Source organism: Pristiophorus japonicus, unplaced genomic scaffold (genome assembly GCF_044704955.1).
Source record: "Pristiophorus japonicus isolate sPriJap1 unplaced genomic scaffold, sPriJap1.hap1 HAP1_SCAFFOLD_512, whole genome shotgun sequence".
In the NCBI taxonomy this organism is placed as follows: domain Eukaryota; kingdom Metazoa; phylum Chordata; class Chondrichthyes; family Pristiophoridae; genus Pristiophorus; species Pristiophorus japonicus.
The window spans coordinates 217,328-230,017 of NW_027254418.1; the positions used below are offsets into that span (position 1 = coordinate 217,328).

At 45.7% G+C, this 12,690-nt stretch overlaps 1 protein-coding gene across 1 annotated transcript in view; it reads left to right on the plus strand.

Annotated features, from left to right (window-relative positions):
* LOC139253803 (zinc finger protein 271-like) overlaps window positions 1-12,690 on the plus strand; it is an 82,905-nt gene that overhangs the window by 1,460 nt on the left and 68,755 nt on the right. The window lies entirely within an intron of this gene.

A 12,690-nucleotide genomic window follows, 5' to 3' on the forward strand; every position in this document is an offset into this window, starting at 1 on the left:
GATATGTAGTTTTCTAATATACTGAAACAGAGATATGGAGAGTTGCAATTTATTTATTGGCGTCGTACTTGACCCCAAGATGAGCTTCTGAACCCATATTCCCTCAATCACCGAGTACGCTTACTTCCAGCTCCATAACATCGCCGGTCTCTGCCCCTTCCTCATCCATGCCTCTGTTACCACGACATTGGACTATTCCAATGCTCTCCTGATCGGCATCACACCACGCACTCTCCGTAAACTTAATCTTATCAAAAACACTCCTGCCCGTATCCTTACTCAGGAACACAAGAGATAGCAGGCGTAGGCCATACGACCCCTTCCATCTACTCTGCCATATAGTAAGATCTATATTCGATAGAGAATTTCAAAGATTCACAACTCTAAGTGAAGAAATATCTTCTCATCTCAGTCTTAAATAGGCGATCTCATCCTAATACTAGGATCGATCCCTAGTTCAAGACTATCCAGCCCTTGTGAATTCTTCTAAGAATTCTATGTTTCAATGATATCACCTTCCATTCTTCTAAACTCCAGAGAATATACTAATCAATCTGTCCTCAGCCCTCTCATCCAAATTGTATCAATTTCCCTTCACCCATCACCCCTGAGCTCGCTGAACTACATTGGCTCCTGCTCCATCAGTGCCTCAATTTCAAAATTCTTGTCCTTGTTTTGACATCCGACCAGGACCTTGTCCCTCCCTATAACCTCCTCCAACCCTCCAACCCTCGGAGATCTTTCCATTCCTCCAATTCTGGCCTCTTGAGCAGCCCCAATTTTCATCCCTCTAATATTGGTGGCCGTACCTTCAGCTGCTGAGGCCATAAGCTCTGGAATTCCCTCCCTAAACCTCTCTATAATACTCCTTAATACCTACCCTTTTGAACAAGCTTTTAGTCACTTGTGCTAATATTTCCTTACGTGACTGGATGTCAAATTTTGTTTGATAACGGTCCTGTGAATTGCCTGGGACATTTTTCTACTTCTAAGGCACGATATTAATGCAATTTGTTGCTGATAACTGAAGATATTTCGAATTGTAATGTCTCTCACTAGGGTACAGTTTCCTCTGGCACCGACTCTCACTGGGGTACAGTTCCTCTGACACAGATTTACTGTGTATCTAATTCGTGCTGTCCCTGCCCTGGGACAGTTTAGAGGGAGCTTTAACCTGAAACTGATCAGGAGCTGCGGGTGGAAAGTTTTCAGTGCAGTGATAGATCGTACTGCTGCTGAATTTTAGTTGATAAGCTGCCCAGTGCACTTGGGGTGGACACTGAAGTTCGTCCAGTGGCAGTGTAGAGGGAACTTTACTCTGTATCCAACTCATACTCCACCTAGTCTCTGGGAATTTAATGTGAATTTGAAAGCAACTGCGAGAAATTTATTCTGCAGTTTGGGGTGTCTAGGACGAGGGGACATAACCTTAAAATCAGAGCCAGGCCATTCAAGAGAGATGTTAGGAAACATTTCTTCACTCAATGGATGGTTGAAGTGTGGAACTTCCCACAATAAGCAATCGTTGTTCGCCCATTGAATAACTTTCGGCCGGTTGTGATTTCTGCCCAATGACCCGTTGCTTGTTCCCTTGGATTGGATCTTTATTTATTTCCTTTGGTTTGTTTTCAGTTTCATTGCTGGACCCACCACTCAAAGCACTTTGTCTGATCTGCCCCTGGGAATGAGCAGACTCCTCCCTCATCTCCCACACTGCACCGTCTCCTTCTCTTTCCCCCTTGGTTGTGTTCCACACTCTGGGCCCTGGCCCTTTCCCGGGGATTCTCAGTATGAACAGCGGGATGTGTGTTGAGACGGGATGTGTGTTGAGACAGGATGTCCCAGCTCTCCACCTTTAAATGGCCCTGCTTTATGACATCACTGCAGTGCCTAGTGACTAACCTCACTGATCCCAGCTCATTATGGGCTGGCAGTGTCTGATGGGACAGTGTAGAGGGAGAAAGACTTGGATTTATTTGGTGCATTTCACGACCACCGGACCTCTCAAAGCGCTTTACAGCCAATGAAGTACTTTTGGATTGTAGTCACTGTTGTAATAAGGGAGATTTACTCTGCATCTGACCCATGCTGTACCTGCCCTGGGAGTGTTTGATGGGATAATGTCGATGGAGTTTTACTCTGTATCTGACCTGTGCTTTACCTGTCCTGCAAGTATTTGATGGCTCAGTGCAGAGGGGACTTTACTTTGTATCTAACCCATGCTGTACCTACCCTGGGTGTGTTTGATGGGACAGTGTAGAGGGAGCTTTACGCTGTATCTAACCCATGCTGTACCTTCCCTGCGAGTGTTTGTTGGGATAGTGTAGAGGAAGATTTCCTCTTTATCTATCCCGTGCTGTACTTGCCCCTGGGACTGTTTGTTGGGTCAGTGTAGATGGAGCTTTACTCTGTATCTAACCAGTACCGTACCTGCCCTGGGAGTTTTTGACGGGACAATGTAAAGGGAGCTTTACGCGGTATCTAACCCATGTTGTACCTGTTCAGGCAGAGTTTGACGGGACAGTTTAGAGGGAGATTTACACTGTATCTAACCCTTGCTCTACCTGCCCTGAGAGTGTTTGATGGAACAGTTTGGAGGGAGCTTTTCTCTGTAACTAACCCGTGCTGTACCTGCTCTGGGAGTGTTTGATGGGATAATGTAGACGGAGATTTACTGTGTATCTAAACTGCTAACCTCGCAAGTTGTGACGAGGACTCCAATAATCTACAAAGGGATATAGATAGGCTCAGTGAGTGGCCAATACTTTGGCAGATGGAGTATAATGTGGGAAAATGTGAGATTATTCACTTTGGTAGGAGAAATAAAAAAGCAAATTATTATTTAAATGGAGAGAGAATACAAAATGCCGTGTACAGCGGGATCTGGGGATCCTTGTACATGAAACACAAGAATTTAGCATGCAGTTACAGCAATTAATTAGGAAGGCAAATGGAATGGTGGCCTTTATTGCAAGGGGGATGGAATATAAAATTAGGTAAGTCCTGCTGCAAATGTACATGGCATTGGTAAGACCACACCTGGAGTACTACGTACAGTTTTGGTCTCCTTATTTCAGGAAGGATATACTTGCACTGGAGGCAGTTCAGAGAAGGTTCACGAGGTTCATTGCTGAGATGAAGGGGTTGTCATAATGAGAAAGGTTGAGCAGGTTGGGCCTGTACGCATTGGAGTTTAGAAGACTTAGAGGTGATCTTATTGAAATGTATAAGATTCTGAGGGGGCTTGACAGGGTAGATACAGAGAGGATGTTCCCCCACGTGGGGGAATCTAACACTGGGGGGCATAGTTTCAGAATAAGGGCTCGCTCATTTAAAAGGGAAATCAGGAGCAATTTCTTGTCTGAGGGACGTGAATCTTTGGAATTCGCTACCTCAGAGAGCTGTGGGGGCTGGGTCATTGAATGTATTTAAGGTGGGGATAGACAGATTTTTGAACGATAAGGGAGTCAAGGGTTATGGAGAGTGGGCGGGGAAGTGGAGTTGAGGCCTGGATCTGATCAGCCATGATCTTATTGAATGGCGGAGCAGGCTCGAGGGGTCAAATGGTCTACTCTGCTCCTATTTCTTATGTTCCATACCTGCCCTTGGAGTGTTTGATGGGACAGTGTAGTTGGAGGTTTACTCTGTATCTAACCCATGCTGCACCTGCCCTGGGAGCGATTCGTTAGACAGTACATAAGAAATAGGAACAGGAGTAGGCCATACGGCCCCTCGAGCCTGCTCCGCTATTCAATAAGATTATGGCTGATCTGATCATGGACTCAGCTCCACTTCCCCGCCTACTCCCCATAACCCCTTATCCTCTTATCGTTTAAGAAACTGTCTATTTCTGTCTTAAATTTATTCAATGTCCCAGCTTCCACAGCTCTCTGAGGCAGCGAATTCCACAGATTTACAACCCTCAGAGAACAAATTTCTCCTAATCTCCTTTTTAAATGGGCGGCCCCTTATTCTAAGATCATGACCTCTAGTTCTAGTCTCCCCCATCAGTGGAAACATCCTCTCTGCATCCACCTTGTCGAGCCCCCTCAAAGTCTTACACGTTTCGATAAGATCGCCTCTCATTCTTCTGAACTCCAATGAGTAGAGGCCCAACCTACTCAACCTTTCGTCATAAGTCAACCCTCCCTCATCCCCGGAATCAACCTTCTCTGAACTGCCTCCAAAGCAAGTATATCCTTTCGTAAATATGGAAACCAAAACTGCACACAGTATTCCAGTTGTGGCCTCACCAATACCTTGTATAGCTGTAGCAAGACTTACCTGCTTTTATACTCCATCCCCTTTGCAATAAAGGCCAAGATACCATTGGTCTTCCTGATCACTTGCTGTACCTGCATACTACCTTTTTGTGTTTAATGCACAAGTATCCCCAGGTCCCACTGTACTGCGGCACTTGGCAATCTTTCTCCATTTAAATAATAACTTACTCTTTGATTTTTTTTCTGCCAAAGTGCATGACCTCACACTTTCCAACATTATACTCCATCTGCCAAATTTTTGCCCACTCACTTTGCCTGTCTATATTCTTCTCAGATTTTTTTGTGTCCTCCTCACACATTGCTTTTCCTCCCATCTTTGTGTCGTCAGCAAACTTGGCTACGTTACACTCAATCCCTTCCTCCAAGTCGTTAATATAAATTGTAAATAGTTGGGGTCACAGCACTGATCCCTGTGGCACCCCACTAGTTGCTGGTTGCCAACCAGAGAATGAACAATTTATCCTGACTCTGTTCTGTTAGTTAGCCAATCCTCTATCCATGCTAATATATTACACCCAACACCGTGAACTTTTATCTTGACACTTTTACGTGACACCTTGTCAAATGCCTTCTGGAAGTCCAAATACACCACATCCACTGGTTCCCCTTTATCCACCCTGTTCCTTACATCCTCAAAGAACTCCAGCAAATTTGTCAAACATGACTTCCCCTTCATAAATCCATGCTGATTCTGCCTGACCAATTTTGCTCATCCAAATGAACTGCTACTGCTTCTTTAATAATGGACTCCAAAATTTTCCCAACCACAGATGTTAGGCTAACTGGCCTATAGTTTCCTGCTTTTAGTCTGCCTCCTTTTTCAAAAAGGGGTGTTACATTTGCAGTTTTTCAATCTGCTGGGACCTCCCCAGAATCCAGGGAATTTTGATAAATTACAACCAATGCATCCACAATCCCTGCCGCTACTTCTCTTAAGACCCACAGATGCAAGCCTTCAGGTCCAGGGGATTTATCTGCCTTTAGTCCCATTATCTTACTGATTACCACCTTCTTAGTGATTGTGATTGTGTTAAGTTCCTCCCCCCATATAGCCCCTTGACTATCTACTGTTGGAATATTGTTAGTGTCCTCTATCGTAAAGACTGATAGAAAATATCTGTTCAGAGTTTCTGCCATCTCCATGTTCCCCATTACTAATTCCCCGATCTCGTCCTCTAAGGCACCAACATTTACTTTAGCCACTCTTTTCCTTTTTATATACCAATAGAGACTGTTTTTATAGTTTGTGCTAGTTTACTTTCATAGTCTATCTTCCCTTTCTTAATCATTTTTTTAGTCATTCTTTGCTGACTTTTAAAAGCTTCCCAGTCTTCTGTCCTCCCACTAGTTTCAGTTACTTTGTATGCCCTTGTTTTTAATTGAATACCATCCTTTATTTCTTTAGTTAGCCATGGATGGCTATCTTCTTTTACACTTGCTATTGAGGGAGTGCAGCGAAGGTTCACCAGACTGATTACCGGGATGGTAGGACGAAAGACATATGACGAAAGACTGTATCGACTAGGCTTATATTCACTGGAATTTAGAAGAATGAGAGGGGATCTCATTGAAGCAAATACAATTCTGACGATTGGATAGGTTAGATGCAGGAAGAATGTTCTCGATGTTGGGGAAGTCCAGAACCAGGGGTCACAGTCTTAAGGATAAGGGGTAAGCCATTTAGGACCGAGATGAGGCGAAACTTCTTCAGTCAGAGAGTTGTTAACCTGTGGAATTCCCGACCGCAAAGAGTTGTTGATTCCAGTTCATTGGATATGTTCAAGAGGGAGTTAGATATGGCCCTTACGGCTAAAGGGATCAAGGGGTATGGAGAGAAAGCAGGAAAGGGGTACTGAGGGAATGATCAGCCATGATCTTATTGAATGGTGGTGCAGGCTCGAAGGGCCGAATGGTCTACTCCTGCACCTATTTTCTATGTTTCTGTGTCACTTATCAGCCCCAGCCTGAATGTTGTCCAGGTCTTGCTGTAAGCGGGCATGGACTGCTCCATTATCTGAGGAGTTGCGAATGAAACTGAATACTGTGCAGTCATCAGCGAACATCCCTAGTTCTGCTTTCATAGCTTTGCAGTCGCCTTTATTTAGAATCAGGACACTGGTTTGAGATCTGACTTTCTCACTCTCCAACTGAATTTGAAATTCAACCATGTTATGTTCACTTTTTCCCAGAGGATCCTTTACTATGAGATCATTTATTAATCTTGTCTCATTACACAATACCAGATCTAAGATAGCCTGCTCCCTGGTTGGTTCTGCAACGTACTGTTCAAGGAGACCATCCCAGATACAGGGCCCAAGTTTCCACACGATAAAAAACGGGCGCCCCTCCGAGCTGGGCGCCCGTTTTTCGCGCCTAAAACGGCACCTAAAAAAAAAATTGCGATTCTGGAGCGCTTTGCAGCTCCTTGTCTGTTTGGCGCGGCGCCCAGGGGGGGCGGAGCCTACACTCGCGCCGATTTTGTAAGCGGGAGGGGGCGGGTACTATTTAAATTAGTTCTTTTCCTGCCAGCAACGCTGCTCATGCGTGTTGGAGCGTTCGCGCACGCGCAGTGTGAAAAAAACATTGGCACTCGGCCATTTTTGTAGTTCTTTATAGCTGTTTAATTTTTGAACATTTTTTTAATAAAAGCACATTGCCATCAGCACTTGCAGCCTTCTCACTGTTCCCCCCCCCCCCCCGGCGGGAAAGAACGGGCACCTCCTCCTCCCCCCCGCCACGGGAAGAACGGGCGCCTCAGGCTGACTGCAGCATTCTCCAGAAGCACTTTCACATAGGTAGGAAGATGGTTTATTTAATCTTTTCTTTGCTTATTGCTTATAAATGTTTATTCAGGTTGGATTTATTTGTATAATATTTGTAGAAGTATAAATAAGGATTTATTGTAGAATTTAATGACTTCCCTTCCCCCCCCCCCACCTCGTTCTGGATGCCTAATTTGTAACCTGCGCCTGATTTTTTAATGTGTAGAACAGGTTTTTTCAGTTCTACAAAAATCTTCACTTGCTCCATTCTAACTTAGTTTGGAGTACGTTTTCACTGTGGAAACTTTGAAATCAGGCGTCAGTGGCCGGACACGCCCCCTTTTGCAGAAAAAATTCTGTTCCAAAGTAGAACTGTTCTACCTGACTAGAACTGCAGAAAAAAAAATGTGGAGAATTGCGATTTCTAAGATAGTCCGTTCTCCACCAGTTGCTCCTAAAAATCAGGTGCAAATCATGTGGAAACTTGGGCCAATACTCTGATAAACTCTTCCTCAAGTCTACCTTGGCCAATTTGATTTGTCTAATCAATATGAAACTTAAAATCGCCCGTGATTATTGCCGTACCTTTCTTACAAGCCTCCAGTGTTTCTTGATTTATACTCCATCCAACAGTGTAGCTACTGTTAGGGAGCCTATAGACTACGCCCACCAGTGACTTCTTCCCCTTATTATTTATTATCTATACCCAAATTGATTCTACATCTTGATCTTCTGAACCCAAATAATTTCTCACCACTGCACTGATCCCATCGTTTATTAACAGAACTACCCCACCTTTTCCTTTCTGTCTTATCCTTCTGAATTGTTAAATACCCCTGAATATTTAGTTCCCAGCCTTGGTCACCTTGCAACCTCGTCTCTGTAATGGCTATCAGATCATACCCATTTGTATCTATTTGTGCCGCCAACTCATCTATCTTGTTACGAATGCTGCGTGCATTCAGATAAAGAACTTTTAATTTTGACTTTTTACCATTTTCCCCTGCTTTGACCCTACTTTCTGTTACACTCTTATTTTTATACATTCTGTCTTTTCCTGTCACAGTCTGATTCTCATTTCCCACAGTACTACCCTGCTCTATTGCCTTCTCCTTGCTCTTTGACTTTTTAAATTTCCTCTCACCTGAACCCTCCCCCCCCATCCACCGCTCACCGCTCCCCCCCCCCCCCCCGACCTATTTAGTTTAAAGCCCTCTTTACAGCCCTAGTTATTCGCTTCGCCAGGACATTAGCACCAGCCTGGTTCAAGTGAAGCCCATCCCAACGGAACAGCTCCCTCTTGCCCCGGTACTGGTGCCAGTGCCCCATGAATCGAAACTCATTTCTCCCACACCAGTCTTTGAGCCACGTGTTCATCTCTCTGATCTTATTTACCCTATGCACATTTGCACGTGGCTCAGGTAGTAATCCAGAGATTATTGCCTTCATGGTTCTGCTTTTTAATTTAGCCCCTAGCTACTCAAACTCCCTCAGCAGAACCTCTTTCTTTGTTCTACCTATGTCATTAGTACCTACGTGGCCCACGACAACTGGATCTTCCCCCTCCCACTCCAAGTTCCTCTCCAGCCCAGAGGCGATGTCCTGAACCTTGGCACGTCGCAGGCATCACAGCCTTCGGGACTCACGCTCTCGGCTGCAGAGAACAGTATATATCTCCGAAACTATACTCTTTCCTATCACTACAACATTTCTTTTTACTCCCCCCACTTGAATGTCCTCCTGTACCACGGCGCTGTGGTCAGTTTGCTCATCCTCCCTGCAGTCCCTGCCCTCGTCCAAGCAGGGAGCACGAATCTCGTACCTGTTGGACAATTGCAAGAGCTGAAGCTCCTCCATCACTACCTCCAGGGTCCCCACAGCTGCCTCGCTCATAGTCACACCCTCCTGTCCCTAACCATGGACCAAATTTGAATTAATTAATCTAAGGGGTGTGACTGCCTCCTGGAACACAGCGTCCAGGTAACTCTCCCCCTCCCTGATGTGTCGCAGTGTCTGCAGCTCGGACTCCAGCTCATCAGCGCGGAGCTGAAGTTCCTCAAGAAACCAACATTTACTGCAGATGTGGTCGCCGTGGACCTCAATGGGGTCAACCAGCTCCCACCTGCAACAGCAGTAACACAGTCAGATTCGGGTGAATTTATAATGGGGAACAAAGAAATGGCAGACCAATTGAACAAGTACTTTGGTTCTGTCTTCACAAAGGAAGACACAAATAACCTTCCGGATGTACTAGGGGTCCGAAGGTCTAGTGAGAAGGAGGAACTGAAGGATATCCTTATTAGGTGGGAAATTGTGATCGGGAAATTGATGGGATTGAAGGCCGATAAATCCCCAGGGCCTGATAGTCTGCATCCCAGAGTATTTAAGGAAGTGGCCCTAGAAATAGTGGATGCATTTGTGATCATTTTCCAGCAGTCTATCGACTCTGGATCAGTTCCTATGGACTGGTGGGTAGCTAATGCAACACCACTTTTTAAGAAAGGAGGGAGAGAGAAAACAGGTAATTATAGACCGGTTAGCCTGACATCAGTAGTGGGGAAAATGTTGGAATCAATCATTAAGGATGAAATAGCAGCACATTTGGAAAGCAGTGATAGGATTGGTCCAAGTCAGCATGGATTTATGAAAGGGAAATCATGCTTGACAAATCTTCTGGAATTTTTTGAGGATGTAACTCGTAGAGTGGACAGGGGAGAACCAGTGGATGTGGTGTATTTGGACTTTCAAAAGGCTTTTGACAAGGTCCCACACAAGAGATTGGTGTGAAAAATCAAAGCACATGGCATTGGGGGTAATGTACTGACGTGGATAGAGAACCGGTTGGCAGACAGGAAGCAGAGAGTCGGGATTAACGGGTCCTTTTCAGAATGGCAGGCAGTGACTAGTGGAGTGCCGCAGGGCTCAGTGCTGGGACCCCAGCTCTTTACAATATATATTAATGATTTGGATGATGGAATTGAGTGTAATATCTCCAAGTTTGCAGATGGCGGTGTGAGCTGTGAAGAGGATGCTAAGAGGCTGCAGGGCGATTTGGACAGGTTAGGCGAGTGGGCAAATACATGGCAGATGCAATATAATGTGGATAAATGTGAGGTTATCCACTTTGGAGGTAAAAACACGAAGGCAGAATATTATCTGAATGGCGGAAGATTAGGAAAAGGGGAGGTGCAGCGAGACCTGGGTGTCATGATTCATCAGTCATTGAAGGTTGGCATGCAGGTACAGCAGGCGGTGAAGAAGGCAAATGGTGGCCTTCAGAGCTAGGGGATTTGAGTATAGGAGCAGGGAAGTCTTACTGCAGTTGTACAGGTCTTTGGTGAGGCCCCACCTGGAATATTGTGTTCAGTTTTGGTCTCCTAATCTGAGGAAGGACATTCTTGCTATTGAGGGAGTGTAGCGAAGGTTCACCAGACTGATTCCTGGGATGGCAGGACTGACACATGAGGAGAGACTGGATCGACTGGGCCTGTATTCACTGGAGTTTAGAAGAATGAGAGGGGATCTCTTAGAAACATATAAAATTCTGACGGGACTGGACAGGTTAGATGCAGGAAGAATGTTCCCGATGTTGGTGAAGTCCAGAACCAGGGGTCACAGTCTTAAGGATAAGGGGTAAGCCATTTAGGACTGAGATGAGGAGGAACTTCTTCACTCAGAGAATTGTTAACCTATGGAATTTCTTACCGCAGAGAGTTGTTGATGTCAGTTCATTGGATATATTCAAGAGGGAGTTAGATATGGCCCTTGCATCTAAAGGGATCAAGGGGTATGGAGAGAAAGCAGGAACGGGGTACTGAAGGAATGATCAGCCATGATCTTATTGAATGGTGGTGCAGGCTCGAAGGGCCGATTGGCCTACTCCTGCACCTATTTTCTATGTTTATACATCGCTTGCCCTGACATCTCTAATGTATTTAATTAATTTTTCACATTTTGAAAGTTTAGATTTTTAATCCCAGCTCTTAATTTAAACCAATGCCCAAGAAAAGAGAGAAATCTTGCCGGCGACGCCCACATCCCGTGAATGAATTTTTTTGAAACAGTTCTAAACTTGGCCCGGATAGAATATGAATGTTTGAGGAGAGGGGTCATTAGCGTTACCTAGGTACTTACAGCCAGGACAGCTTGTAACCATAGTTCCTGAACAGAATTGTGTCATGTGTGATCTGTGTCAAATGTTAATGCTTGCGTAGCACTTACTCTGAGCTAAAGAACTGTTTGGCTCTCTTCCCCCCCCACCCTGCCAGTTGGAAGTAATGCTTTGAATGTGCCCAATTGAGCAATGCCAGGTAAGAGATTTAAGGTTTGTCACTGTGTCGACCTAAGGGTCCTTGATGACCCAGTCAGTGCCATACTGACATATTTGTCTTTACTACTAACCTTTGATGGAACTGGAGAGATGTCGACTGTGACACCAACAGTTTTGGCAACAGACTGTTTAGAGGAGCCGATCCCAAAAACTGTCCCAAAGTTAATACAGCCCCTTTGATCTGCTGGAGTATTTTCCCATGAATTGTTCTCGTGTTGATTACCAAAGCAATTGGTGACATAGCCTGACAAGTCTTTGAACGGTGGGGGGGGGGCAATTTTATCCTGAGCCGCCCTACCCCCGCAGGGAACTGCCGGGATGGACGGATGGGGGGGCCAGCGCTGACTTTACAGCCCGGAGTCAGTATCGGGAGGGGGGTAATACTGGCGTCCCATCCCATCCTATGGTGATTCCTGCCCGGCGAGTTTGGTAAAAGTGATACCCCCCACTCCCGGGTCTCTGTGTGGCAGCCTCTTCAGGGGTTTTAATTTCTCCAGCCTCCCTGCGCACGGTTTCAGCGGGTCCCCCAAGTCAGGGGGTCCCCCGTTACTGGCTGATGCTTGGCAGTGCTTACGGTCTTGTATGCATTGTCGCCATCGGGTTAATCAAGATCTGGTCAGTTACAAGCGATCTGTAAAGATACAATGGGTTTTCCTGAATTTGTTAAGGCCCCTAGTTAATACGCAGTGAGGTTGTTACCATTCATCTGGACTTGGTTGGCTGTGAGGACGAGTGTACCCACTGTAGCCGAACTCCCTCCTCCTGCTCCAGGCCAAGCAATGGAAGATACGTTCAGGAAAGGGGTACTGAGGGAATGATCAGCCATGATCTTATTGAATGGCGGTGCAGGCTCGAAGGGCCATATGGCCTACTCCTGCACCTATTTTCTATGTTTCTATGTTTCTATAACACAATCACTTCCCTGCTTTCCTGTGACATCACATTTTGAATCTTTTTACTTCTTATCCTCCCAGGTCACGTGGTGCTGTTTCGGCTGTCTGCTCGGCTAACTCACGCCCTTTGTAGGCTTGCCGCTGCTCCCGCTCTCGTGCCCTTTCCGAAGAGAGGGGCGCAAGTAGGTTTTTCCCCTCGCGTTGCTTCTCTCACCATCTGCTGCAGGCCCAGTCTGGCAGCTATGTCCTTCAGGACTTTGCCAGATCGATTAGTAGTGGTGCTACCGAGCCAGTCTTGATGGACATTGAAGTCCCCCACACAAAGTACATTCTGTGCACCTTGCTACTCTCAGTGCTTCTTCCAAGTGGTGTTCAACATGGAGGAGTACTGATTCATCAGCTGAAGGAGGGCGGTAGGTGGT